At 51.3% G+C, this 27,747-nt stretch overlaps 1 protein-coding gene across 2 annotated transcripts in view; it reads right to left on the bottom strand.

Annotated features, from left to right (window-relative positions):
- PICK1 (protein interacting with PRKCA 1) overlaps positions 1-27,747 on the bottom strand; it is a 71,445-nt gene that overhangs the window by 42,705 nt on the left and 993 nt on the right. The window lies entirely within an intron of this gene.

Raw genomic sequence — 27,747 nt, 5'->3', positions numbered from 1 at the left:
TACTGCCTCTGGGATGACCACTCCGGATGCCCCCTTCCCCCTCCACACCCTTCAATCTCAGCCCAGGTATCTTCTCAGGTGGGTGGGGCACTCCAGGAAAACACAGAACGACCCAGTGCGATGCAGAAAAAGAATATTAGCGTTCTTTCCATTTTCAGTTTTACTTTCATTCTTTTGAAACTTCAACTTTGTATGTATTTAAGATAATAGCACATGTATATAATTTGTAAATAAATAAACCTATGCCTTGAGATCTGACTTAGGAACTGAAGAGATCGGGAGATTCTTTTTTATATCCCTCATCATGCAAACCTCAGGAACCAAAAACATTTTAATAATGGCCTCAATAATCAAACCTGGCATCTGATTGTTGCCATCCTAATTCAGGAGCCAAACAGATTCTGAAAGGAAGGAACATTTGTACATATTTTGGAACTTTGTGCCCTCACATTTCTACTGAGAAGGATACACAGTGAAAAAAGAGACAGCTGCTCAGACCATTGGAGGAGTGAAGTCTTATGGTCCCATTTAAGAGATGGGAGAAGTGAGACTACCATTTTCACATCGCCCCCCCAGAGACAGAATCCACTGCCCTCTTTTATAGACGATGAAACTGAGGCCCAGAGTGGTTTGTTAGCTTCTCCAAGGTTCCAGGGCTAGAAAGCATCAGAGCAAAGATTCAATCCACCTGGGTCTAACCCCAAAACTGCGCTGTTTCTACTGGAGTTCCTCTCGCCAAACCACAAGGAAGAGCTCGGCAAAGGCAGCTCCAGAGCCAAGTTCCCTCTTTATCAGCAAACTCTGGGCCTCTCCCCCACAACACACATGCATACACACCCCGCCTGGCCAGTTCCTCCTCATCTACACACCATAGTTCAAGGTCGCCTTTCCCCAGCTGGGCGCTGCCCTAGCCCATCCCTCCCTGCTGGCTGTTGTCCCCAGCTGCAGCAGGGGACGCCCTCAGGACTCTCCTCTGTGCCCTGGATGCTCAGCCAGCAGCCTGGTACCCAGTAAGGCTCAGGAGATGGGTGGAAGTGAAGGGGAGGGAATGACACGCACAGAGGAGCCTTCACACTTACCACACGGACAGGTGTGGGGCGCGGGTCCCTTCTGGAGCTGACACCCTATAATGACCCTGACCAAGGTCAGTGAATGTGCAGCCAACCCTCAGACTAGAAAGAAACCCCAGAGGTCTGGTGGGGGGGGGGGGATGAGAAAGAGGAGAAAAAGGAGAACATAGAGAGGACAGGGCGTGGAGACTTCGAAGGGACATCTTCCACCCACGGAGCCTCTGGATGGTGACAGCAGAAAAGGACCAAGAAAACAGTGGCGATGGGAGTTGGGGGACCATGCACCCTGCAGATCCCACCAAACCTACCTGAAAGGCCACTGAAGACCTGGACTGCAGTGCCCCCTCCACTGTGTGACAGTGTTGGCACCTTCGTCTCTGACCACGCTCTGACCTCAGCTGTGCCCCCATCTGGGCCCACTGTTGCCCTCGCATGGGACCTGACTCTTGGCCTTGGGCAGGTGTCTAGGAACAGGGCCATTTTTAGACTGCACTTAGACAACCTGGGCGGAAAGGTGGGTGGCGCACGGGGGTTATAACCAAGACCCATAACCTGCGAGTCTCACCCCCCACTGCCTCCTGAAGACCTTTGGCAAGGCCATGGACTGTTCCAGAGAGGGTGCTCCTGGAGTGTCTCCTGCTGCCAGGCAGTGGGTCATGGGCTCTCAGCTGATGGGTCGTCCGGGGCTCAATGCCAGTCATGTGAGGATGGCCGGGACTCTCAGGGGCTGAAGAAGGGGCCCCAGCAGCTTGTGGACAGAAGGATGGGGAGGGTGGAGGGTGGTGTCGCCTTACCCCCATTCTGACCTTGCCCTGTACCCCAAACACAGATGTAGTCACCATCACACCCCCAGACCCAGTAACATACACACACACATGCCCGCAGGCACAAGTGCGTCCCCACTGACATCTTTGCAGCACGAGCGTGTGCACCTGTGCGTGCACACATGCACACACACGTACACATACACATGCATGTCTACACACACATCCGTGCATCACCAGACAAGGCTTTTCTACACAGGAAGCGGTCCGATGGCCCTGAGATGGCTTCCTCCCCATCCCACTCTGGTCATTCTTCTCATATCAGCCATGTTTCCCAAACCCAAACCATCCCCAAGACTCTGCTGGAAATCCTGAGTCCAGTGGTCTGATTCTCACGCCCCTAGAGAGTCAGGATTTCACCTGCCCAGGTCACCCTGGCCCTCCAGAGGCCAACCCTTCCCTGCTACCTGACCCCCAGCTCCCATCTCACACACAACACACCCTGGCCTCCTCCCTCAGGCTGCCCTCCTGCTGTGCTCTCCCCACACACCCTGGAGCTTCTGGCTGTGGTGCCGACTTCTGGAAACAGGAGTCTGCCATGGAAAACCCTGGTGAGCTGAGCCATGAGGGACCTTAAGGAGTGCAGCCCCAACCTAGGTCACAGCCTCAAACTCAGTCCTGACTCGTGTCACCGCTGAGCCCTGACTGCAGCCCAGCCACAGATGGAGCCTTGACTCTAGTTAGAGATTGTCCATCAAAGCTGGGTGATAGCCTGAGCCTTGACCCCAGCTTGGACCTAAGACCTGACCCTGACCCTGGCCCCAGCCTGGGGTCTGACACTAAACCCAAAATGAATGTTTATGAGCCTTGATCTTGGCCACAGCCTGGACATTGATCCATACTCTAAAAATGAACACTTGCCCTGGCCACAGCCTGAGCCCTGACCCCAGACCGAGCCTTTACCCTCACTCCAGAAAAAACCATCTCTGACGCTATCTATACATGGAGCCGTTTGAAACCCTAGACAGCCCCTATCTTGACCCCAGACTGAACCCTGATCTTGGCCTCAGCCTGAGCCCTGACCCTAAGCTAACTCTCTCAGAAAACTCCAGCTTTATTCACATGAGGAATGGTCCTAACCCTTTCCCAAGGACAAAGATCCTAGCTGAAGCCTGGGAAGATCTGGAGAACTTTCCACAGGATCCACCGCACAGCCTTTGTCATGTGGCAGAAGAGTAGGGACTATCATTCCCATTTTACAGATGAGGAAACCGATTCTCAGGGAGGCTTAACTTGTTCCCTGTGGTTCCAATGAATGTAACTGGAACTAAAAGACCAAAGCTATAGATAGACAGACTACAGAACGTCCCCTGGCTGGGCAAGGACAGAACAAGCTACATGCAGAGCGGGCGCTCCGTGTCACTGGAGGTGTGGCAGCACAGGCGAATGACTTGTTGGCTGGTGCTACAGAGAGGCCTACAGGAAGTGACAGGGAGGACCCATGGCCTCAGAAAGCCCTCCAGCCCCCAGATGTTGAGGGGCTTCACGCCTCATTCAGGTGCCCTGAGCTCTTCCCCTCGGCCTGGCAGCCAGAACTGCAGGGGCCCTGGAGTCCTGCCATCTGAAGAGGGAAAGTTCCAGCCCGGCCAGGTAGAGCCAGAGCTCCACCCAGTTCCACTCAGGCTCCTCTCACCGCCCCCACCCACATTGTCTGGACCAGGCCTAGATAGGAGATGAGGCCACCTTGCCAAGCTGGCATTCAGCCTGTCTCTCTGGGGCACTGCTGGGATCTCCGCCCCAGGCTCAGAAGTACAGTCCCAGAACTGGGGAGGACACGACACCGTTTCCAAAATGCCAGAACGCCCTTTCTCCCCCAGCACGCCCATTCTGCAGACCTTGGACACAAGACCCAGAGAGGCTCCGCAGCCTGCCTTGGGTGGCATAGCCGGCATCAGGATGCAGACCCCAGACCCTGGCATCTGCCCCACTGTGGCACAGCCCCACAGCTGCTCCAGGAGGGCTGGAGGATGGTGGGGGGACCTGGTGCCAGGCGGCTAGGGTGGGGGGCTGGATGGCCCCTTGCACCGCCGCCCCCCCCCAGGCACCCCAGCCTGGCTCCATCCACCCGGCCGCCCAGCTGCCGGCACATCCGCCCAGGCCCAGACATCAATCCACACCAGGGCCCTTGCTCCCTCTTTCTTTTTTGCCCTCCTCTTCCCTCCCCAACTCAAGTCTTTTTTTTTTTTTCCCCTCCTCTCTCTCTTCCAACATGTCATTACAGTAGAAACAAAAAGCTCAGGGACAATGCGGGCATTGATGGCAGCCCCCTCCCGCCTCCCTCCCCCCGTGGTGCGTGCCAGCACTCTTTCCACCCGCCCAGGGCTGGAACTGCTGCCAAAGGAGCCCTACTAATAAACAAGAGGAACCAGATAAACCAGGAACACAAAAGAGGGATTTGTTGCACTTAGAATGGTGGGAACAATGTCAACGTCGCGCGCAGCTGCTTCTAAGCCCCCACCCCACCAAGTCCTGCCAAGCAGCCCCCTCTCCCACCAGCCTCTCTGATTTATGAAAGGTCAGAGGGCATCATGGCTAAAGGGCCCCTTCCTTGCATCTCTCGTTAACCCTTCGGACACAATAGTCCCTTCTCTAGGAGGTGGTGGGTGGGGGCGGGTGTCATGCACAGCACTTCCTGGAGCATCCTGGGGCCGCTAGTGGTGGCACAGAGGGAGGAGTGGGCTCCAAGATGCCTTCAGGCCAGGGGCTTCATCCAGAGTGATGGCTTCGTTGCAGGTGGCCTTCTTAGTGACCCCCAAGGGTGTGGCCAGAGCCCACAGTTAGGTCTACAAGATGGCGACTCAGGCTGCTGCCCAACTGTGCATTCAGGGCAAAAGAGATTCACTGATGCCCTTGTGGGTGTTGAGTCCCTTGATAGATGCTAGAGTGTGAGGATGAGCAAGACACAGTCCCGAATTTGGGGGAGCACAGGTGATGGGTGTGTGGGAAGTGGGCATGATGCTGCTGGTGCTGGGCAGGTAGTAGGGAGGAAGGTCAAGGGAGAGTTCTGGGAGGAAGTAATACTTGAGCTGAGGAGGCAGCACAAGTAAAGCATGACAGACAGTTCCCAACAGAGGTTGGGAATCAGATGCCCTCTTGACCACTTGACCACAGCTTCTCCGTTAGTAAAATGAGGACAATAATAGTACGTATCTCACAGGGCACTTGGGGAGATTAAATGATACAAATAAGGTACTTAGAGCCTGGCACATGGTAAGGTTCAATAGGTGTGGCCATCATTATTTTTGTTGTTGTGATTGTTGTGGATGCTCATAATTACCTGAGCTTCACTCCATGGCCCCCACAGATGGGGTGATGGGGCTGGGTCATCCCTTGGGTCACATGGCTGGCATTAACAGAGCCAGGATTCCATATGCCAAATCTAGACTCTTTCCTGCCTACTCAACTGCTTTGGGATAGACACCCAAAACTAGGAATCTGAGATTGAGAGTCAGAGAAATGCTAAATGACCTGTTTGGGGGCTGAGACTGAGAGTCAGAGAAGTGTTAAATGACCTGTTTGGGGGGCTGATCCCCAAATCGGCTTTAGCATGTCTTCCGTCAAAATAAAACAAACAACAAAAAAAAAACAACGATCACAGGGCATCCTCTTAGTCCCTTCACATTTAAGCCCAAACTAGCAGAAGGAAGGTGCATAGGAAAGTCTCTTGTTCACCCATCTCTCATCTCTGCTGAGCAAGGGCCTACTGACCATCCTCTGCTCCCCACAAACCATCCCACCACCCCACCATGCCCCAGGCCCTTTCTGTGGGCACTGAGTCTTTCTCCAACAGAGGAAATTCAGCATTCATAATCACTAAACTCCAATCCTTTAGGAAATCCTGTTAGCTTTATCTTCAAAACACATCCAGAATGTCCAATCTCACTTATATTCAACATTGTAGAAATCCTAGCTAGTGTAATAAGACAAGAAAATGAAATAAAATGTATATAGATGGGACAGGAAGAAATAACACTATTTTTATTCACAGCCGATGTAATCATCTACATAGAAAATCCTAAATAATCTACAGAAAATACTGCTATAAAATAAATGAGTTTAGCAAGGTTGAAAGGCTGATATACCCCCCAAAAAACAGTTATATTTCTAGATACTAGCAAAAACAATCAGAAATTAATTTTTTTATGTATCATTTAAAATAAAACCATAAAATACAAAATACTTAGGGATAAATGTGCATTACAAATGTATGACATAATGACACTGAAGAGGGTAGAGAAGAAAGGACTTGACCTAAATAACTTTGTACAATGGTGTTTTTACTAGGTACTACAATGCTAACAACAAAAATAACTGCACAAATACTGTATGCTAGTTGGTAAATTTGTTTCTCACAAGGTATGTGTTAGCAATTCTGAGACCATTTTACACGTACACTAAGTTTGAACAAATAGACGAGTATGCTATAGATAACGAGAGCCAGGTTTCTGACTGTCAGAGAAAGAAATTACAAATAAGCACTAGGGAAGGCTAGAATAAACTCTGTGGTGTTGGAGCTGGAGCTTAATTTCCCTCTCCTTAATTGTGAGCTGGATTTAGTGACTCACTTCTAACAGATAGAGTATGAAGAAGAAAAACAGTATCTTTACAGTGGAGGAATGTGGCAAACACCACCTTAACCAAGTGGTCAAGGTTGACATCACCATTGATAAGGCATATCAATATCATGTACCCTGTAATATGATGCAAAGAGAAGAGCGTATCCCTTATGTGGTATTTCCCAAAACCCATACCTTTAGTCTAATAAAGAGAAAACATCAGAAAAACCCACACTGAGGGACATTCTACAAAATGCCTGACAAGTGCTCTTCAAAAATGTCAAGGTCATGAAACACAAGGAAAGACTACTGAGGAACTGTCACAAATGGGAGGAGACTAAGGAGACATGACAACTAAATGCAATGTGGGATCTGGCGTGGATCCTGGAACAAGAAAAAAAGGACATTAGAGGAAGCTGGGTGAAGGATATACAGGGACTCTTTGTGCTGTCTTTACAATTATTCTGTACATCTAAAATTATATCAAATTAAAAAGTAAAAAAAATTTTTTAAAGCCTATCACTTAAATAGCGTAAAAATATGAAATACTTAGGGATAAATTCGACAAAAGAGGAAACCTATAAAACATTGCTGAGAGAAACTGATGATATAAATTAATGGAGAGATATACCAGATTCATGGATTGAAAGACTCAATATTGCTAGGATATCAATTTTCCCCAAATTGTTCTATAGATTTGGGATTTTATTGGGATTGTTCCCAATAAAAAGCTATTTTGGAGAAATTGACAAGCTGATTCTAAAATGTATGTGGAAATGCAAATGATCTCAAATAGTCAAAACAATTTTGAAAAAGAACAAAGTTGGAGGAATTAAATTACCTAATCTCAAGACTTATTATAAGGCAATCAAGACAGTGTGGTATTAGCATAAGTAAAGACATATAGATTTATGGAGAAATAGAGAACGCTAGATCCACACATAGAGTCACTTGATTTTCAACAAAAGTGCAAAAGGCAAGTCAACATGGAAAGGAGAATCTTTTCAACAAATGGTTTTCAAACAATTGAATAACCATATGCAAAAAAAGAACCTTGACCTTTATCTCACACAACATACCAATTATAATAATAATAATTATTATTATTATTATTATTAGGGCCAGCCCGGTGGCTCAGGCGGTTGGAGCTCCATGCTCCTAGTGCCGAAGGCTGCCAGTTCGATTCCCACATGGGCCAGTGGGCTCTCAACCACAAGGTTGCCAGTTCGATTCTTCGAGTCCTGCAAGGGACGGTAGGCACTGCCCCCTGCAACTAAGATTGAACACGGCACCTTGAGATGAGCTGCCACTGAGCTCCTGGATGGCTCAGTTGGTTGGAGGGAGTCCTCTCAATCACAAGGTTGCCAGTTCAACTCCCACAAGGGATGGCAGGCAGCGCCCCCTGCAACTAGCAACGGCAACTGGACCTGGAGCTGAGCTGCGCCCTCCACAACTAAGACTGAAATGACAACTTGAAGCTGAACGGCACCCTCCACAACTAAGATTGAAAAGGACAACAACTTGACTTGGAAAAAAGTCCTGGAAGTACACACTGTTCCCCAATAAAGTCCTGTTCCCCTTCCCCAATAAAATCTTTAAAAAAATAATAATAATAATTAGCTCAAAACAGATCAAAGACTTAAATGTAAAATCTAAAACTATACAACTTCTAGAAATACAGGATAAAATCTTCAGGATCTTGGGCAAAGATTTCCTAGATAAAACATTAAACCCACAACCTCTAAAATTAAAAATTGATAAATTGAACTTCATCAAAATTTTTAAATTTTGCATTTTGAAAAGCATCATTAAGACAATGAACAGACAAGCCAAAGACTGAGAGAAAATGTTTTAAAATTGTATATCTAGTAAAGGACTATAGTCAAAATATATGAAGAACTCTCAAAACACAATAATAAGAAAACAAACAACCCAACTGTCTACATGGGCAAAACATTTGAAGAGACATTTCACCAAAGAAGATATACAGATGGCAAATAAGCACATGAAAAGATGCTCAGGATGATTCGTCATTAGGGAAACACAAATTAAAACCACTACAGATGAGACACTACATATTATCTAGATGGATAAAATTTAAAAGGCTGACCATCCCTGGGGCGGTCCGTCTGTGGAGGTAGTGGAACTCTCATGCACTGTTGGTAGGAATGTAAATGGTACAACCACTTTGGAAAACAGTTTAATAGTTTCTTAAAAAGTTAAATATCTGCACACTTAACATAACCCAGCCATTCCACTCCTAGGTATTTGCCTATTGGAAATATATGTCTATACCACAATTTCTACAGGAATATTCACAGCAGCTTTATTTGTAATTGACAAAATTTGGAAACAACCCAAATGTCCATCAACAGGTAGATGGATAAACAAATTGTGGTCCATCCACAAAATAGAATATTCTTCAGTAATAAAAAGGATAAATTATTGATATACACAATGGCAGGGCTATATCTCAAAACAGTTATGCTGAGTGAAAGAAGCCAAACCAAAAAAAGAGTATATACTATATGATTTCATGTAGATGCAACTCTAGAAAATGCAAATTAATTTACAGTGACTGAATGCAGCTCACTGGCTGCCTAGGGATGGGTGGGGTGAAAGGAGAAATGACCAAGGGGCAGGAGGAAAGTCTTGGGGTGATGGATACGTTTTCTAGATTATGGTGATGGTTCCACGTGTGTATACAGACATGTGTCAAAACTCATCAAAGTGAATATTTTAAATATGTGCAGTTTAGTGTATGTCAACTATACCTCAATAAAGCTATTAAAAATAATAGTTTTTAAACAGAAGAAACAAACACAACTAGGTATCTGCCAACTTCTCACCACCACACTGTGGCTACCCTGGCCATCACTGCCGTCTCGTCCTCTGAATTATTTCAGCAGCTTCTGTTCCCTGGTCGCCCAGGGCCTGCCTGGGCCCCCAGGCCATTCTCAGGCCCTTCTCTGACCTGTTCCCCCACTACACACCCCTCACTCACTGCTCCTGTCCCTCAACAGCCCCAGGCACACTCCCACCTTAGGGCCTGTGCCCTGCCTGCTGCCTCTGTCTGGAATGTTCTTTCCCAGAAACCCATCTGCCCAACTGCCAGAGCAACTTCAGGTCTTCTGTCTGTCACCTTCTCAGTGGGGCCCGTCTCAGTCACCCACCTAAAACTATGACATCCCTTTCCCAGCTCAACTTCCCCCATATCACACCACATACAATTTATTTATTTTGGGTTTTGTTTGTTGCCCCTCAACGGGTTGTATTTTTGCTACAGTTCATGGATATGGTCCGAGGGCCCATAGCAGGTGTTCAATAAATGTTTGTTAAAGGACTGTCTCATGTGTACCAGGTGTTGTTCCAAGCATTTTCTGTAGATGGCAATAAGCCCCAGAAGTGTTGCGATAATGCTCTCCATGTTACAGATAGAGAAACGGAGGCACACAGAGGTTAAGTGAGCCTGAGTTTGCTCATAACCAGCCCAGGGTGCTCTGCCATCTCCTCCCCAGCGCGTCAGCGTCAGTCGTCGCTCACAGCTTCTGATCACATCTGGCATCTACAACGCCATTCCTCCCAGCAACGGGAGTCCAGCCCCACCCCCCATCCCCACCCCATTCCAGGAACTGAACCAAATCTTTTAACAACAGGAACGATAAGCCTTCCTGGTTCCCCTAGGTGCTTTCTCGGCCTTGGTCTAAAACGGATGTGAGGGAGAGTAGAAGGGTTCATCAAATACAAATGGCTTCATTAAAAAGGCGGTGCAGGGGGGAAACATGGGCGACCCGCATGCAGACCACACTCGCTGTGTGGGGCTCCAAGCCGGCTGACAGGTCCCGGCAGCCCAGCTTCTGTGGCATAATTACCATGTCCACAGAAATCACCACGGCTGCCACTTGGCTTCGTTCTCTCTCTGTCGCTCAGACATTCATTTATTCACCATTCATTATTCAGCAAGCATTTACAGGGCGCCTACTGTATGCACGCCCGTGCCAGGAGACAGAGTGCCTGGGCCGCCTCCTGGGGAACCAGAGGTCCCATGGCACTGGCTCTCATTTGTCCTCCAATAGAACCGCTGGGAGGGGATTTCCTGCCCCTCCGTCATCTTGCAGACATAGAAAAGTGTCTTGGTGGTACAGTCCTGAACACGTACCGTCAGGAGACCCAAGGAGGAGAGGGGGGGAGGGGAGGTCCCCGCCAGAGATATGGTCCCTACTGTCCAGGCGCTCACACTGCTCCCTGCAGATCCCCAGGGCACCCGGTGCCAAGGTGCCAAGTGCCAGATCTCAAGTCGGGTTCAGGTCCCCACTCTGCTGCTCACCGTCGTGACCTCAGGTACATGCCCTGCCTCTTCCGTCCTCTTGGTTTTATTCGCTGAAAATATGGAGCACTTGGAACTAGTAAAATCCAAGCTCCTTTCAAATTTTGCGAGCCTGCTGCTTCCCAGAACACCTGGAAGACAGGAGCAGGGAGCACCCTGGGAGCTCGAGCAGGGAGCTCAAGTCACCCACTGCCCTCTCCAAAGCTCCTTCTAATCAGTGTGCCTGTTTTCATTTCAGTTCTGCGCGGTGAGGACAGAGGACCCCTGGATTCCCATCGGGCTGAAGAGGAAGCTGGAGGTGCAACAGGTAACAGACCTCCTCAGGGTCACAGCATCAGCAGAAGTGGTAGAGCTGGGACCACAGCTGCCCACGCAAGCCCTGTGCTCTGTCCCCTGCCCTCCACTGCCCCTGCCCTGAGCCAGGCCTTTCCTGGGGCCTGTGTGAGTCGGCCAATGGATCAAGTGGGATGGAAAAGCTGCTCCTTGCTCCCCTCGCCTGCCCCTTCCCAGGGCCCAGTTGACCCCTTCAAGTTAGGACTGGAGTGAGAGGGTGTCGGCTCCAGGTGGACAAGGTCAGACCTGGCTCACTCTCCTCTGAAGTCTCCACACGGGCTGTGCCACCTGTCCTGGCACAGAGTGTGTGCTCCATAAATAGTCGCTGAGTGAATGGCGAGAGGAGGATAGCTGAAAGAGGATGGCCTTGGCCATGGGCTGGGCGGCTGTGGTCAGCGTCCCGTGTTCACTCTGACCGTATGACCCCACAAATAATCCCAGGGTCCCTTGGGTAGGTGCACAGCCACGCACACGCCCACTCACTGCCCTTCCTGGACACCAGCTGTCCATCTAGACCAGCACTTCCCTGGCTTGCTGGAGGGAAAGAGAAACTTTTAAAAAACCAATCCTTTGGGGACCAATACTTTTACAAAATACAATAAAAGTTAATTACTAAAAACTGATCATGCTCTTGGAAATTACAGCGATGTCAGATTGTTACATGAGTTTCTAAGGTCTGTACTTACTCCTTCAAGGAAGGTACCAGTCTGGAGACTTCACTTGGAGAGGGGCTACCCTAGATTTCTTCATATCAGGGGCTAGGATCACCCCTCCCCTCCCGCTTTGTCTGGCAACCCTCCCCCTGCCACCTACACAGAAATCGGTCACCCACTCCATCCTGACATCTCATTGGTGGGACCCCTCCGCCCCCCCCACGCCACTCTTGTGGAAGCAGGTGTCCCACCTGGTGCTGTGGTCAGTTCTGCCTGTGAATGTGCTCTCGCCCCACAGACTCTGTAAGCAGCTGCTCGGAAATCCTGGAGTTCTGCCCTGCGGACAGGGGTGCTCACTCATAACGATCTTTTATTTCTAATGCAAGACTTTTCTCCCATCATCACGACAACCCTATGAAGTTGTTATTAGCTTCTTTTGTCAAAACATGGAGCTTTAAAATATGAAGGGACTCGCCCAAGGTCACACACCCTGTGAGTGTCAGAATCCAGATTCCGACACAGAGCACAGAGCTCCAATCAGTTCTGTCAGACTCTGGCGGTCAGGTGTTTAACTATCTGAGGCAGACCAAGCCAACGCAGACGGTCAGAAATTGCAAGCTTATGACCTGACACGGTTAAATTTGGACCAAATTCATTAAGAAGGACGAAAAAGTGGACTTTAGAAAGCTAAACACAATAAAGATATAAAATGTAAGTGTTTATGTACCAAATAACATAGCACCAACATCCATAAAGCAGGAACAACAGGAGATTCAAGGAGCAATTGAAGGACCTTTGAAATAGCAGATTTTAACCTGCTTCTCTCAGCCCCTGACAGATCAAGTGAGCAAAAGTAAGAATCTAGAACAGTCTGCTGACTGTGGAGTTGATGTAAACCCAAGTACTTGGGCATACACGTGCTCAGATGCACCCCAAACATTTATCCCGTTCTCCATCTAGAGACAAACTCACTTACCATCCACTGAACTGCTCAGACAGACACACACACACAGTGAGGTGTACACATAGCTGCACACACTTAAGGATGAAAGTGTGAAAACATCTACACAAACTGTTACTGCTCTCTGGACAATGGGATTGGGAGTGAGTTTCACTTTCTTCTTTTTGTTTCTATTTTCTAATTTGTTTACAATGAATGCATCTCACTTCTGTCTTTTGACATCGTTTGGTAAGTGCAGGGCACGTAGGATTCTGGTTAGTTGAAGGTTTACATGGCACAGATTTCAGTTAAGTGAAGCCTGCCTCCCATCTCTCTCTCCACAGGGGAGTTATGGGGAGACAGCGAGGAGATACCTCATCAAAAGCACCAGGCCAGCAGTGAGCATTCAGGGAACTGCAGGGATCGGCATTACCACCTGTTTCCAGCATCTTTCACTCCAGCCACTGCCCGCTTTGTTCTCAAATCTTTCCTCCTCTTCTCTCCCCACCTTGGCCCTGTCCCAGCACAGGTCCTCACCATCTTTCGCCAGGATTAACACCTCAGCCTTCTATTAACACCTCAGCGTCCCAATTGGCCTCCTGGCTTCCAATCTCTTTGTGCACCTTCCTTCCCTCCCTACCAACCATGCAGCTTCCCTGAAGCTTTGAGAGTGAGTTAAAAAAAAAAAAAAAGTCTGACCTTGTTGCCACCCCTGTCTCCTTCTTAAAACTTCTTCATGGCTCTCCTTTGTCCTTAGGATAAAATCCCCTGCCAGGGCGTCCGGATGGCTCAGTTGGTTAGGGCAAGAGCTCTGAACAACAGGGTTGCCAGTTCGATTCCCACATGGGCCAGTGAGCTGCGCCCTCCACAACTAGATTGAAGACAATGAGTTACTGGAAGGGCAGCTGGATGGTTCCGTTGGTTAGAGCACGAGCTCTCAACAACAAGGTTGCCGGTTCAATTCCCGCATGGGATGGTGGGCTGTGCCCCCTGCAACTAAGATTGGAAACAGCGACTGGACTTGGAGCTGAGCTGCGTCCTCCACAACTAGATTGAAGGACACAACTTGACTTGGAGCTGATGGACCCTGGAGAAACACACTGTTCCCCAACATTCCCCAGTTTAAAAAAAAGAATTCCCTGCCAACCTTTCTAGTGTCACTCTGGTCCCTACCCTGTTCTCCATACCCTAAATCCAAAATATCTTGCATTCCAAATATTGTGCACGTCATGCAGGGTCTCAGCTCCCACTCCCCGCACAAGAACGCAGGATATGGTGAGGCCAAAAAGGAGGACAAACGGAGCCACGGATAGGGAAGTCACACCACTATATTCTCGATGGCGGTTGGTCAAGACACAAAAGCAAACATCCGCCAGTACCCCAACAAGGGGTCTTCCTGCACCCCCATCTCGCTGGCGGCCGGGTGAGACACAGGAAGTAGAATCAACATGATCCGCAATCCATCATCCACAGAGGTCAACCATCCAACCAACCAGCATAGCCACGGCAGTAATATCAGTGGCTAATGGCTAACCGGTAACAGCTGATGGCCAACTAGTCACAGCTGATGGCCATCTACTACCTGGGTCAGCACCTTTCCATGTGAAGCTAAGAGCCTGGAAACTGCTCTCTGGGACTCTATCCCCACACAAATTCTACATGTGGTTTCTTTTCTCTATACCTTCACTCACGCATTTCCTTTTACCTCACTTACCATTAGGCTGCTTTTCTCTCTGTTCAAATCCTTCTTTCTCTCTAAGGTTTGACCCAAATATCACCTCCACTGGGAAGCCTTCCTTGATTGCCCCAGTCACAGCTCCCTTTGCTGAGCAACCTTGAGCCCCTGATTCACAGAATTATTTCCTAAGACCCTTGTGGGTCTCACATTGACCCTACATCATATCAAGCACATTAAAATGCACCCTCATCATTGTACTGAGTGAATTATGTCAGACAAGGAAAGACAGATACAATATGATTTTGTTTATATGTGGAATCTAAAGAACAAAATAAACAAACAAAACAGAAACAAACTTATAGATACAAAGAACATTGGATGATTACCAGATGGGAGGGGGGTTGGGGATGGGTGAAAAGGGGGGAAGGATTAAGAGGTACAAACTGGTTGTTACACAGTAGTCACGGGGATGTAGGGGTCAGCATAAGGAATAGAGTCAATAATATTGTAATAACTGTGTATGGTGTCAGGATGGGCACTAGATTTATTGGGGTGATAGATGGGAGGGTGGTTGGGGGGCAGGGTGAAAAAGGTGAAGGCATTAAGAAGTACAAATAGGTAGTTACAAAATAGTCATGGGGATGTAAAGTAAAGCACAGGGAATATAGTCAATAATATGGTAATAACTACGTGTAGTGCCAGGTGGCTACTAGACTAGTCAGGGGGATCACTTCTTAAATTGTAATAAATGGCTAGCCATTATTCTGGATACCTGAAATTAATAGAAAATAATACTGACTGTCAACTGTAATTGAAAAAAGGGGAGGGGAAAGGTGAAGGGGAATAAGTTCAAATTTCCAGGTATGAAACAAATGAGTCACGGGGATGTAATATACAGCATAGGGAGTATAGTTAATGTTGTGATAACACAGTACGGTGTCGGATGGGTGCTGGACTTATATGGTGACCACTTCTTTAGGTATATAACTGTTGAATAACTATGATGTACGCCTGAAGTTAATATAATATTGAATGGTAGCCATATGTTAATAAAAATCTTTTGGAAAAAAGAAATTTAAAAAATAATAAAATGCACCCTCATCATGTATGAAACATAATCATTTGGCTGTAAACAAATTTAAAGGATTTTTGTGATTTTTATTTTTATTTTATTTTTTGGAAATTTTGATTAATTTCTATTTTGCTGTTTTCCTCACATACTTTGGTGCTTTCTTCTTTAGTTCTCAAATGACATTGCCAGCCAGTGAAAAGCCTCTAGGCCCTGAGCCTCAGTAGGAAGAGCCCCCACGTGCTGTCTCCACGCCACGCTGACCACTGCTGGGTGCAGTGAATTAGGTGTTTATCTGCCTATCTCCTCCTCCTACCATGAATGTCAAGGTCGAAGGGCAGTTCCTGATCCCTCTGCGTGTCCCTGGTGGCCAGCAGCCAGCCAGCGTGGAGCAGGCACTCCGGCACTGGCCCCGGGATGAATAAATTCATCAACTCCTCTAAAACTCTGTCTTTCTCCTCTATGAATCTAATACAAGACAACTCGTATTTATTTCTGTAGCTGTCACTGCCTCCCTATAAACTACTTCTATCATTTATACTGTTCTCGCCAAAGATCCCTGTTCATGTCACACTGAGTGTCCAGAGTGTACACAGTCGAGAGCTTACTATGCACCCGTGTGTTACCCGTCCTGAGCCGCATGACGACTCCATGAAATAGATCCTATTATCCCTACTTGACTGTTAAGGAAACTGAGGCCCAGAGCAGGGAACTAACTTGCAAAGAAGAGGTCGCAGAGCGAGGAGGTAAACTCAGGACTCCCAGTCCCCCAGCATCCTCAATGGCCCTCCCTGGCGGCCACAGGCCCTGCTGTCAGCCGTCACTCGTCACCTGCTCCTATCCATTCCTCTGCTCTCAGGCAAGACACAGACTTCACCTCCACCCACACGCTTCATCCTGCCAGCAATGGGGTTGTCTCAACACCATCACCTCATTCAATCCTAGAAATGTTTCCTGAGTACCTACTATGTGCTGAGCATTATGCTGAGAACAAGAACTAAAATAATGAATGGCCAAAGTCACCGGGCTACGAGCTCCTCAAGGTCAGAGATCCAGCCCAGAGAGACACAGGACCTTGTCAGCCCACCCTTCACTTTGAGGATGTTGGAGAATGTCACATTCAAGGACCTACCACATCCCCCACAGGGGGCAGGGACCCCCTGGGCTGCCCTACCTCTACCCACATTGAATGTCCCTCTGGGCTGGGGGGCACCAGCCACCCTAGAGCCCTACACAGGGTTTGGAGAAGAGCACAGAAGCAGGCCTACCCCACCTGCCATCTTCCTCCCAGGGTCTCAAGACCAGAGGCTCAACACATTCACAGGATGTGCCAAAGTGACCCCACATTTGTAGAGCACTTTATAGTTTGGAAAAGGCCCCACCTCCTTTCTTTCAGTACATCCTCTCCCCATCCCGGCTAAGCGAATTATCCAGTCCACTTGGCTCCTAGAGGCAAAGCTCAGGCCAGGACCCAGGAGTCCAGACTCTAGCCCTGTGGAGGGGGGCAGGGGGCCTGCAAGCTCTGTCCATCTCTCGCCACCTCGGAAAGGCCCCTGTTCTGTAACTCAGCTCCCCGTCTGTGCCATAGGGGGGCACGGCTGCACCACCTCTGCGATCCCTTCAGGCTTCAACATGTGCACAGCCTGCCATGCTGAGGAAGGCTGGTCGTGTTACCGAGGAGGACACTGAGGCCGGAGCTTTCCAGAACTCCCACAGAGGCGCACACTCTGTCCCCGCACCACACTGTCAGGGGAAAGGCACCCCGTTCCAGCAGGACCGGCAGGATGAGTCACCAGGTGTGGAAATGATGCTGGAACAAGGGAGGTTGGGAGCCAGGAAACACCCCCACGAAACCACAGCCGAGGAGGAGAAATGCCGGGATTCCTAGGACTGGCCCAAGAGGGCACAGGCTGCCAGGCACAGGTTCAGACAGTCAGATGGTGCACATGGTGTGCCTTTCAGCCCAAGGCACTGGAAGTCACCCAGACCTCCAATAATAATAATAATAATCACAATAAAAATAACAACAGCACTCAGTGGTTTGCTATTGTGTCAAGTACTTTACACCTGTTACCTTTGTCTCACCTCACAACAAGGCTGCCAGGTAAGTGTTAGATGACCCCATTTGCAGATGAGATCCCCGGGGCTGAAGAGACAAAGCTCCGCCCCAGGTCACACGGGCAGGAAGTGGGTACCCTGCACTGAGCCCCCATCTTAGCAGGCGGTGGCTCTCTCTGCCCCACACAGTCCAGTCGAGGGACATTTCATTTCATTTCAGCTCAGAGGCCTGGCTGATGCCTGGTAGGGGGCAGAGGCATGGCACGGGCTAAGAGGTGGATGACCCAGCGGCAGGTGGGTGTCCTTTGCGGCCTCAGCCTGCACATCGCAAAACCAGCAGCTTGACCTGGAGCTTCTCCAAGGCCCTTCCTTAGACTGTGACATTCAAGACGTCTCCAGAGGCTTGCAGGACCTCACCCACAGGCCGTGGCCTAGCTGACACAGATGAGGGAGGCTGAGCTCCTCTGGTGGCTCAAGGGCCCCAGAGCCCACCACATGCAGGCAACTGAAGGTACGGTGCTTGTGGTCATCTGGCAGGGACGTATCTGAGCGCATCTGGGGCCAGGCCACTGGACCGTAGGACAGAGGGTGCAACTGGGAGCCCGTGCTGCCTCTCCACAAGCCAGCCTCGGGAATGTTCCCACAGGGAACACCAAAGACCCCCCAGACAAAGATGGGGACAGACAGGGCAGCCAGGAGAGCAGACCCATCGGTCGCCCTGACAGGCCCACAGCACAGGCTGGGCTCTGGGCCTCAAGGGTGACAGTCCCATTGGGGTGGAGAATGTGGACATTCTGGGAAAGAAGGAAGACAGAGGGGAGACCCTTGGTAAGGGAATCATAGGAGGGGGCCTCCATCCTGAGGTGGGACAAGGTACATCTGTGATGCAAAGCAGGACTCCCGTCTCAGGGCCGTGGGCCCACCCGCGGGGCGGACTCCTGTGACCAGCCGGACCCTGACGCCCTTCCTCTGACATCTCTGCCTCAGGCCTCTCCCTGCCTCCCCAACTCTTTTGCTCTCTTCCCCCCTCTTGCATTCCTCTGGGAGCCGATCAGGGCTTGAATGACACCCCAGATGACTCCTTGCTATTAATTCCCACACACAGAATGGGCCTCTTGTTCTCCTCTCCCGGAGGAATAGCCGTGGCCAAAGCCATCCCAAGAGTTCCTGACTTAACCCTTCTCCTGGCTGCTCCTGTGCATGTCCCCACACCAAGGGCCATAGGGCTGGCTGGGGGTGGGGCACAGAGAGGGTGTCTGGAAGAAATGGGGGTTCTTCCAGCCCAGAGCTCCTGGAAAGAAGTCCCCAGGATGGGAGCAGGACCTTCCCAGCCTCCCCAGGGAGTCTGACCAGGCTCCTTGCCTGAGGCTCTGGGCCAGGCCTTGGGGGCCAGAAGGCCTCTCCACGGGAATGTGGGAGGCCCAGGGCCTACAGCCTCCCTGGGACCAGCCTAACGTCTCTGGTCCCCAGGGAGGCTCCTTTAAGGGGCAGCTGAGAGGCTCAAGCCCTTGGCCCAACCCTGGCCCTGAGGGGGTTAAGAGGACTGGAGGTCCAGTACCACCTGTCCTGGCAGGTCACTGAGGAAAGACAAGAGGTGATTCTTCTGAGCCTGGAGAACAGAGGAGGAGCAGGTCTGTTGAGTCAAAGGCCACCATCCCCTTCATACTCTGTCCTCACCTCTGCTCCCACCCCCACCGGACACAGTGCCTTGGGGAACACAGGGAAAGGGGCCTCAGAGGCAGTGGCAGCTAAGCTGGGAATAGGAAGAGGGAGATGGGGTGTTGGGCACAGGCCCGAGGGAGCAGCAGGGTGACCAGAGCATGGCTGTGGACCAGGCAAAGTGGCCTGAGGAGAAGCAAGCTGGAAACGTGGGCGGGAGCCAGGCGGGGAGGACCCTGAAGGTCAGACAGGAGGCATGACGCCCTCAGTCCTGAGAGCTTTGCGGTCGTCCGCACAAACCTTGGGGAAATTATTGCCTCTCCTCGTTTCTCATTTGCCCAGGACCCTCCACCCCCTGGCAGCAACCCCCAATATTTCCAGGTAGACAGGGACAGGGTAGGTGAGGGATGGTGGGGCATGGAGACAGAAATGCAGGGGTGGAGATAGAGAACAGAGTCAGGGGCTGAAGAAAAGGGAGAGCAAGGACAGAGATGTGGAGGGCCAGAGGGAAGGACACCGAGAGACAGAACCAACCACCTGTGGGCTGAAAATCATAAGGCTGGGGGTGAGGGGCTGTGGGCAGAAAGAGGAAGAGGAAGAGGAGGCAATGGCGAGAGGGAAGGAAATCAAGGCAGAGAGAGTGAGACAAGGCTGTGGACGAGAGGCAGAGACAGAAGTGGAAAGGGGACAAAGCCAAAACCAAACAGAAGAACAGGAGGAAGGAGGCAGGGGGCAGCCCTGGCTGGGCTGCGCAGGGCCCCTCCCAGGCCCCCCTCGCTGGCAGGTCGGCGCAGCCCCCACATGGCTCCCTGCTCCCTGCACAGGCTCAGTGCTCCAGTGCCACACAGAAGGACGTGGTCCTGGCCTTTGTAAGACCAGACATGTATGCCTGCTGGGGACCCAGCAGTGAGGAGCGCACTGCAGAGGGCTGCCTGCCCAAGAGGTGGGACTTTTGAGGCTGGGGAAGGGGCCTTAGAGACCATCTATTCCAACAGTTCCCACACCAGCTGCATCGCAATCTCAGTGGATCTTTTAAAAATAGATTTCCACCCAAATCTAAGACGCAGATGGTACTGGGATCAGTATTCACAGCAAACTCTCCAATGAGTTTGCAGCAACACCAGGTTTGGGCCACACTGGCAGATGAGGAGGACACTGGTGGCCACCCAAGGTCACACAGCAATCCCCTGCAGAGCCGGGACTACAGTGAGGCTTCCCAGGTTCCAGCCCAGGGTGCTGGGTGGGTCCGCCCAGTGCCAAGGAAACAGGAAGGGCTTAAGTGGCAGTGCCCTCTCCCCTTCCCTCCATCCCTCTAGCCTCAAGGCCCAGGCCCAGTTCTTCAGGGGTTGCCAGGCCCACAAATGAAATGGGAGAGAGCAAGGCATTGAGCCAGAATGGGATTGCTCTCCCCATTCCCTCCACACACACCCCGCCTCCGTCCCCCGAGTGCCAAGGCCCGGGGCTGCGAGCTCTAGCCAGGGATGGGGGCGGAGGGTGGGGCAGGAGGGAGAAGGGGGAAGACCTGGGTGCTTCCTGTCCCCCCTCTTCCCCTCCCCAGCCTCCTTGGGCTCAGGGCTGGGTCCCCCGGGGCAGTGGTGTCTGAAACTGACAGATCTGCCTGGTCCATCCTGCCTGCTGGAGGAAGGGGTGGAGCTGGCTGGGGTGCTGGCTCAGAGCCCCATCCCGTCCTCCCCTGTCCTAGGTCCTCAGAGGCTTGGTGTCCCAGTACACCCAGCCTGTCCCTCCAGTGGCCCCCAGTTCCAAAAGAAGGAAAAGCACTGGGAATCAAGACGCCTGCCTCCATCACATAAGACCTTGGACAAGTCTCCAGTCTCCAACCCTCAGCCTCCTCCCCATGAAGCTACATTCATTCATTCATTCATTCATTCCCTCACTCACTGGCCCCCTCCAGTGTGCCAGGCACTCAGCTCATCACCAAGGATCCATGAATGTGATATCCTTGTGGGAAGACAATGAATTTCACAGGAAAGTACGTAATATATATAGTACATAAAACAATAATACGTAACATGTTCTATATTACATAATAACATAATTATATGTAAAATATATAAATATTCTATATATTATGTAATAATAATAATCTCACAATAAATATATAATCATAAATTGCGGTGAGTGCTATAGAGGAAAAGGCCAGGGTGCTGTCGAGAAAATAACTGATAATGAAGGACCGGGAAGTGTCTCTGCAGAGGTGACCTTTGGACTGAGCCCAAAAGAGGAGCCAACGAGGAGACAGAGCATTCGGCAGAGAGCGCGTCGTCAGCCTCGGAGGTGGGAAAGCGCTGCCTGAGTTAGAGGAGGTGGGAGCTGGACACTGGCTGGAGTCCGGGGATGAGCGTGGGGCGGGTCGTGCTGGGCCCGGCTGAAGACAGGACTTTGATCCTAAGAGCCATGAGAAGGAAGTGCGGATGTGATCCGTCTGATTGGAAGGTTTCTTTGTCTCTGTGCATGTGTGTCTGTCGCATCTGTGTGCCTGAGAACAGATGAGTAAAGGGCTGACTGTGGGGCAGGAATGTGAGTCCCACCCCTAGAGAGCTAATAGGAGTGATATGGCCCAGGAAAGGGACAGGCTCTCTCGGGACAGCAGAAGTGGGGGCAGGGTTTTTAGACGGTTCTCTGTCTGGTCAACGAGGTCCAACAAGCAACTACCGAGCAAACGCTGTGTGCTCACATGTCCAGCCCTGAGCAGCTGCCTCGGAGAGACAAAACCAGATGTGGGCCTTTTCCTATAATCCCTAAAACCCAGAGAGTAAAAGAACCCCTGGGGCGGCTGGATGGCTTAGAGCGAGAGATCTCAACAACAAGGTTGGCGGTTCAATTCCCGCATGGGATGGTGGGCTGCGCCCCCTGCAACTAAGATTGAAAACGGCGACTGGACTTGGAGCTGAGCTGCGCCCTCCACGACTAGATTGAAGGACAACTGCTTGGAGCTGATGGGCCCTGGAGAAACACACTGTCCCCAGTACTCCCCAATAAAGTTAAAAAAAAGAAGAAGAAGAACCCCTGGAGATCTCAGGACAATTCCCTCATTGTACAGATGAAGGCTCCAGTGAGCCCAGGGAGGGTGGCTGACTTCCCCAAGGTCACACAGCAAGACTTGGGACCTTGGCAGGGTCAGGATCAGCTCTTCACACTGCACCTGCCAAAGCCAAGACTCACACTCAGTGGTACCCTCCTCACTGCAGTGTCCTGAGCCCCGAACGGGAGACATTCAAACTCTGACTTCTCAACATGCCTCCTGGTAGGGCGGCGAGACAAATAGAAAATGCCCGTGCCTGGTGGCCTCGCGGGTATATGACACTCTCTACTTGCACCAAAGCACCTGCACGTGTGAGCCTCCCTGGGCTGTGCCCGACTCCTTTGCTCCAATTGCAATCGGGGCAACTCTCCCCCCCTAAAAAGGGAAGAGATTTTCCTGGGCGCTGTCAGACCCAGAATATTATTATACCCAATGTGTTGACCATCCTACCCGCGAAATGTTGGACATTGACTGGCAGCAGAAATGACCGACAGGAGGCAATTCTGATTCCTACCTTCTGTCCCTGGCTCTGTGCTCAGCATGAGCTCGATTTTGTTTGTTTTTCATCTTTGTGACATTCCCACGAGGCAGTACTGCCACCCTCATTTTAAAGATGAGGAAATTGAGGCACAGGAAAATCACGTGCTGGTCCAACCCCATCATGGGTTACTGGGGCACGGACCGGATCTGAACTCTGCCTCTCTGGCTGTAGGTCTCAGACGTATCGTCACTTGTCTCCCTTTTCCATTACAGAGCGACATCATCAAAGGCTAAGGTCATCTTATTGTGGGGAGGCCCTTTTGAGCTCTGCAAACACTAAAATCCCACTGGATCACTGCATTTTCACTTCCAGGGGACAGAAATAACCCTGTGAGAGCAGAGGTGCACTCACACGGACCTCAGGGGGTGTCTGTTCACACGCAGCCCAATCCCCTGACCTTTGCTCTCTATAGCCCTAGTCCTGGGTTACATGCTGGATGACACAGTGAAATGCCAGGGAATCGAGGGGGGAGACCTGGGTTTTTCCAGTCACCTTGTAAACTGGGCAACCTGGACAAGCCCCTCCCCTCAGGCCTCCCAGCTGCCTGGCGGTGACAAAGCACAAAGGCATCTCATTAGCCACGCACAGCCCACTCTGCTCTGACAGTAGCAGCCCCCTCCAGTGGAAACACCAAGGGTCGCATCTGATACAGGCCACCCTCAGCCCTCCCCCACCTTTCCTTTCTTTCCTCCACCTGCCCGGCTCCCTGTATCCTCAGGCACGTCTGCACCCCATTGCCTATTTAGTGTGTGGGAATGTGTGACTGAATGAATGAACCCACTCCCAGCTCATCAACAAGCTCCCTGAAGACAGCAGAGTGCTCAGTCCTCTTCATTACCCCACAGAGAGCAGACCCTTGCCTACGGCGGGTCCTCAGAAAAGCCGGCTGCATAAAGTTACAGCGGAGAAGTCAAATTCCACGACCAAACAGTCATATGACCTCAGTCCATCAAAGTCATCCCTTCCCCTTCTGCTTTTGTTCAACGGGATGTCAAGCCTGCCCTGGCTGGGCCAGTCCCCAGGGTTACTGGGTGCCGCTGGGAGAACATCCCCTAACAGCACTTCAGCACGATTAAGAAGCAATGACTACTATCAATCCCAAGGTCACCCGACAGTCACCCTTTGCAGGCAGATTCCCGAGATGCTAATAACAATAGCTGCCATTTACGGAGCCCTGGTATGTGCCAGGCACAGTCCTAAGTGTTTACATATATTATCTGATTTAATCCTCACCACAACCTGGAAGGAAACTGAGACGTTAAGTCATTTGCCAAGGACACACAGCTAAGAAGTAGGGGTGCCAGGATCCAAACTCCAGAGCACCACACCTTGCTGTCTGTGTATGTTCATCTATCTGCAAGTCACTCATTGTGTACTTTCTATGTGCCTGGCATCGTGGAGGAAGGTGGCACAGATGCAGTTCACAGGTACAAACTCCAGCAGACCCAATGTCCTGCTGGAAAGGTGAGCCAGGCAGGAGGCAGGGGAGGCTCCAGGCCTCGGCCAATAGGCAAAATGTCCTGTGGGCAGGGCTTGGGCCACGCCTCCGGAGTGGGCAGAGTGGATGTGGCTACAGCTTAGGTCAAGGGCAGGGGGTGGGGGCAAGGTGGGGCGTGGGGTGTGTGGAGCTCTGTGCTGCATTGCAGGGGAAAACCCTTAGGGACACCCAGGTCCTCCCTGGGTCAGAGCTCCTTACGGGAGTACTCCACCTTCTTCTTGACTCTTGGGAGAGAGGAAGGGGGAGAGAAAAGGACCAGAGTGGGAGGAAAGGAGTTAGGACGAGGAGGAGTTGGAGAGAAAAATTTTAAACAAAGATCCATTTCTTAAGTGCAAAACTTAGGGCTTTTAACACCCTAACAGGCCCTGCATCTCAAAAAAGAGGAAGTGGAGAGCAGTGCTTCCTAAACTTTTTGTCCACAAAATTGTCTTTTCAAGAGATGCGATCAATGTCTTAGGAATTCCAAGGGGCTGAGGGACCGACCACCTTGGAAATACTGGGTTAGGCACTGGCCTCTTGTTTTGAAATATAATTCACGGGCTATTAAATCTGGAAACGCCTTCGCAGGTAACCTAGCCTGTCCCTCGTTTTACAGATGGGAAACTGAGGCCTAGCGAGGGAAGAAGGTGGCCGAGGCAACACATGGCCTCCACAGTCCAGCTGGGACTTAAACCCCAGCCCCTGGGGTCCTAGTCACCTGTTTGGCCACGGAGGACCTCGGGTGGCCAGGGGTCTGAGTTTTCATGTAGCTGTCTCCTATCAAACCCTGACCTCCTCAAAGCCAGGCTCTGGCCTCCATCACCTACCCCCCCCCCCCCCCCGGCTCCTGGCTCAGTGCCCTGCACAGAGGGTACATTCAAGAAAGTTCACCAGTGTGAGAGATTCAGGGGAGACACCAGGAAAGGCTTTTCGGCAGCTGGGTTTGGGTGATGGGAACAAGCAGTCTCCTTCTCTGAGGGCTTCTAAGAAGAGGGCAGACGCTGGCTGCCCCAAGGCAGCACTGGGCACCAGCCCCAGCTTCCTTGTTCCCAGAGAGAGCAAGGTTGGGAGGGGAAGGAAGGCTTAGGCCCCAGGAGCTGTCTTCCTGGCCCACGTCCGGGACCCTCAGCTTGGACCAGAAACAAGGACGGGCGAGAGCCCCTGTTGGGACAGGCCCTGGAATGCTGGCCTCCTCCCCGAGTGCTCAGGTCCTCCGCCTCCAGGAAGCCACTCCTGCATGCTCAAGCCTCCCTGATCTTTTCCTCCTTGGAACTATACCAGCAACTCAACTCAGGGGAGACTCTCAGAGGTCTTGCTAGAGCCTGGAGAGGCTGAGACTGAGAGGAAGGCATGACCCTGCCCTCAGGGGGCTCCCAGAAGGAAGTGGAGACTGGCCTGGATGCCAGGCTGTGTGTGAGGAGGTGAGGCAGGCACGAAGCTTCTGCCTCAACTCCACAGGAAAGTAATACAGGGAAAGAATTCCAACCAATGCGTCCAGGAGTGCACTCCTGAAGAGAAGGCCTCTGAGCTGGGCAGCAAGCAGTGACAGGGGTGGCAGAGCAAGTGGAAAGGCTTAGGGGGCAGGGAGCAGGAGGGGACTGGCCCGCAGGACTGTGCCTGGGGTCTGGGGGCAGTAGAGTTCAGTGATCAGAGGCTGGGCTTGGGAGGTAAACTGCAGGTACCAGTCCACGTCCCCCCATCATCGGCTGAGTGAGCTCGGGCTCGTCACTGAACATCTCTGTGCCTCAATTTCCTTTCTAGAAGGAGAATAATTACAGCACCTACTGACAGTGTTGTTGAGAAGACCGAATGAGTCCAGTGGCAGGTGCTTAGAGCTGGGGGGGCCCACAGGGAGGCTCTAGAAGGAAGGAGCACAGGCAGGGGAGGCCCACCCACGAAGAACTTATCACACCTCCTGGTCTGAGGCTGGGAGTCAATGGGCAGATTAAAAACTCCTGAAGGCAAGTCCACAGCGATGGCTCCATAAATACCTGCGCACTGGGACTGAAGTGATTACTCTTCCCCATCTCCCAATACATAAAGTACTTTTTCTAATTACCACGTATTACTAAGTACCAAACATGGAGCTAGGTACATAGGTGTGTGTTCTTACTTAATTCTGCCATCCGCTTGGAAACATCGTGCTATAGAAAATTCTCAACACTTTACACCTGCAAAAGCCAGGTCCTGGGAGGTCACCAGCGTAATCTGCCCAAGGCCATGTGGATACCAGCAGGACGACTTCCTCACTCCAAGTCCAGTGCTCTGTCTACTGCACCCCAACCGACAAGAACACGGCCTGTCCAGAGGTGGGGGTGGCCTAGGGAACATTCGAAGGAGCCCCCATACTCACCCAGCTAAGCTTCTGTTCTGGTCGCTACCATACCCTTGACCCCTGACCTGTGCCCCCTCAGCCTTGTCCCTCTCCAATGCACAGCCTCTCCCCGGGATGATGGCACTTCTGGCCTCCAGCTCTGGGGTCCAGAGCCCTAGCCCTCCCCCCCTCCCTGCAGATTTTTGGGTTCTACAAGGGGTCATCACAGCCTCAGGATTCCAGAGAGCCAAATGAGGGTGGGCAAGGCCCCAAATAAGCTTCACAATGTAAATGTCTGGACCCCATCCCCAGAAATTCAGAGTTAGCCAGTGTGTGGTGGGATCTGGGCTTCTGTGTTTTTTAATAACTCCATCCGATTCTAAAGTACAGCCAGAGTTAGAATCAGTGCTCTAGACAGTTGCCAGGGAGCTGGTCATAAATGCAGACTCTTAGGCCCCACCTGGGCCCCGAAGAATGGGAGCCAGGCCACTGTGCACCTTTATGCCCAGGCACTGCCCTAGGCCAACCTTGTCTCCACAGACAAGCCAGAAAGGATGAAAGGGCCCTCAGGGAACTGGAGGTGGCGGTGTGAGGCCCTGCAAGGGGGCACAGGCCTGAAGGAAGAGGGAGACAGCCAGGACCAGCAGGTCACATCCACACAGCGCCTAGAGGTGTTGGAATGCTTACTCCCAGTCCCCTCATCTGGTCCTCAGCCCTGTCCTCTGAGGGAGTTGGGAAACTGAGGCTGGAGCAGAGGCTCTACCCCTCACCCCTGCATGGCCCCTGGCTCTGGGAACAGCAGATTTCCCCATCTCATCTCAGCATATCCTAGGAGGCAGGCAGGGCAGGAGGGTGGTCATTGCCCCAGGTGACAAATGAGGGAGTGGGGCCCGGGACAGGGAACCGAGGGCAGAGTCTTCCACAAAATAGGACCAATAGCCTGGGAAGAGGGCTCAGGGAGCTAAAGGGTTAAGGGTCACCGCTGACCAAAGCAGCTCTGCCAGGCAGGGTCATCAGTGGGCTTTGCATTCGACTGACAGAATTTCCTTCTTTCTCCTCCTCTCTGAGGCCAGCTGAGGAGTAAATCTGCGACCAGTGACCGCAGCACCCAGGTTGGATCCCAGGAAACCCCTGTTGCTCTTGAAAGGCCTCTCCGCCCAGGAAAAGAAGCCTGAATCTCCACCAGTACACTCACACTTTGCGCC

This window comes from Rhinolophus sinicus, linkage group LG02 (assembly GCF_036562045.2).
Source record: "Rhinolophus sinicus isolate RSC01 linkage group LG02, ASM3656204v1, whole genome shotgun sequence".
In the NCBI taxonomy this organism is placed as follows: Eukaryota; Metazoa; Chordata; class Mammalia; order Chiroptera; family Rhinolophidae; genus Rhinolophus; species Rhinolophus sinicus.
Note: the sequence above shows the minus strand (reverse complement) of the source record. Positions and strands in the feature narration are given on the sequence as shown.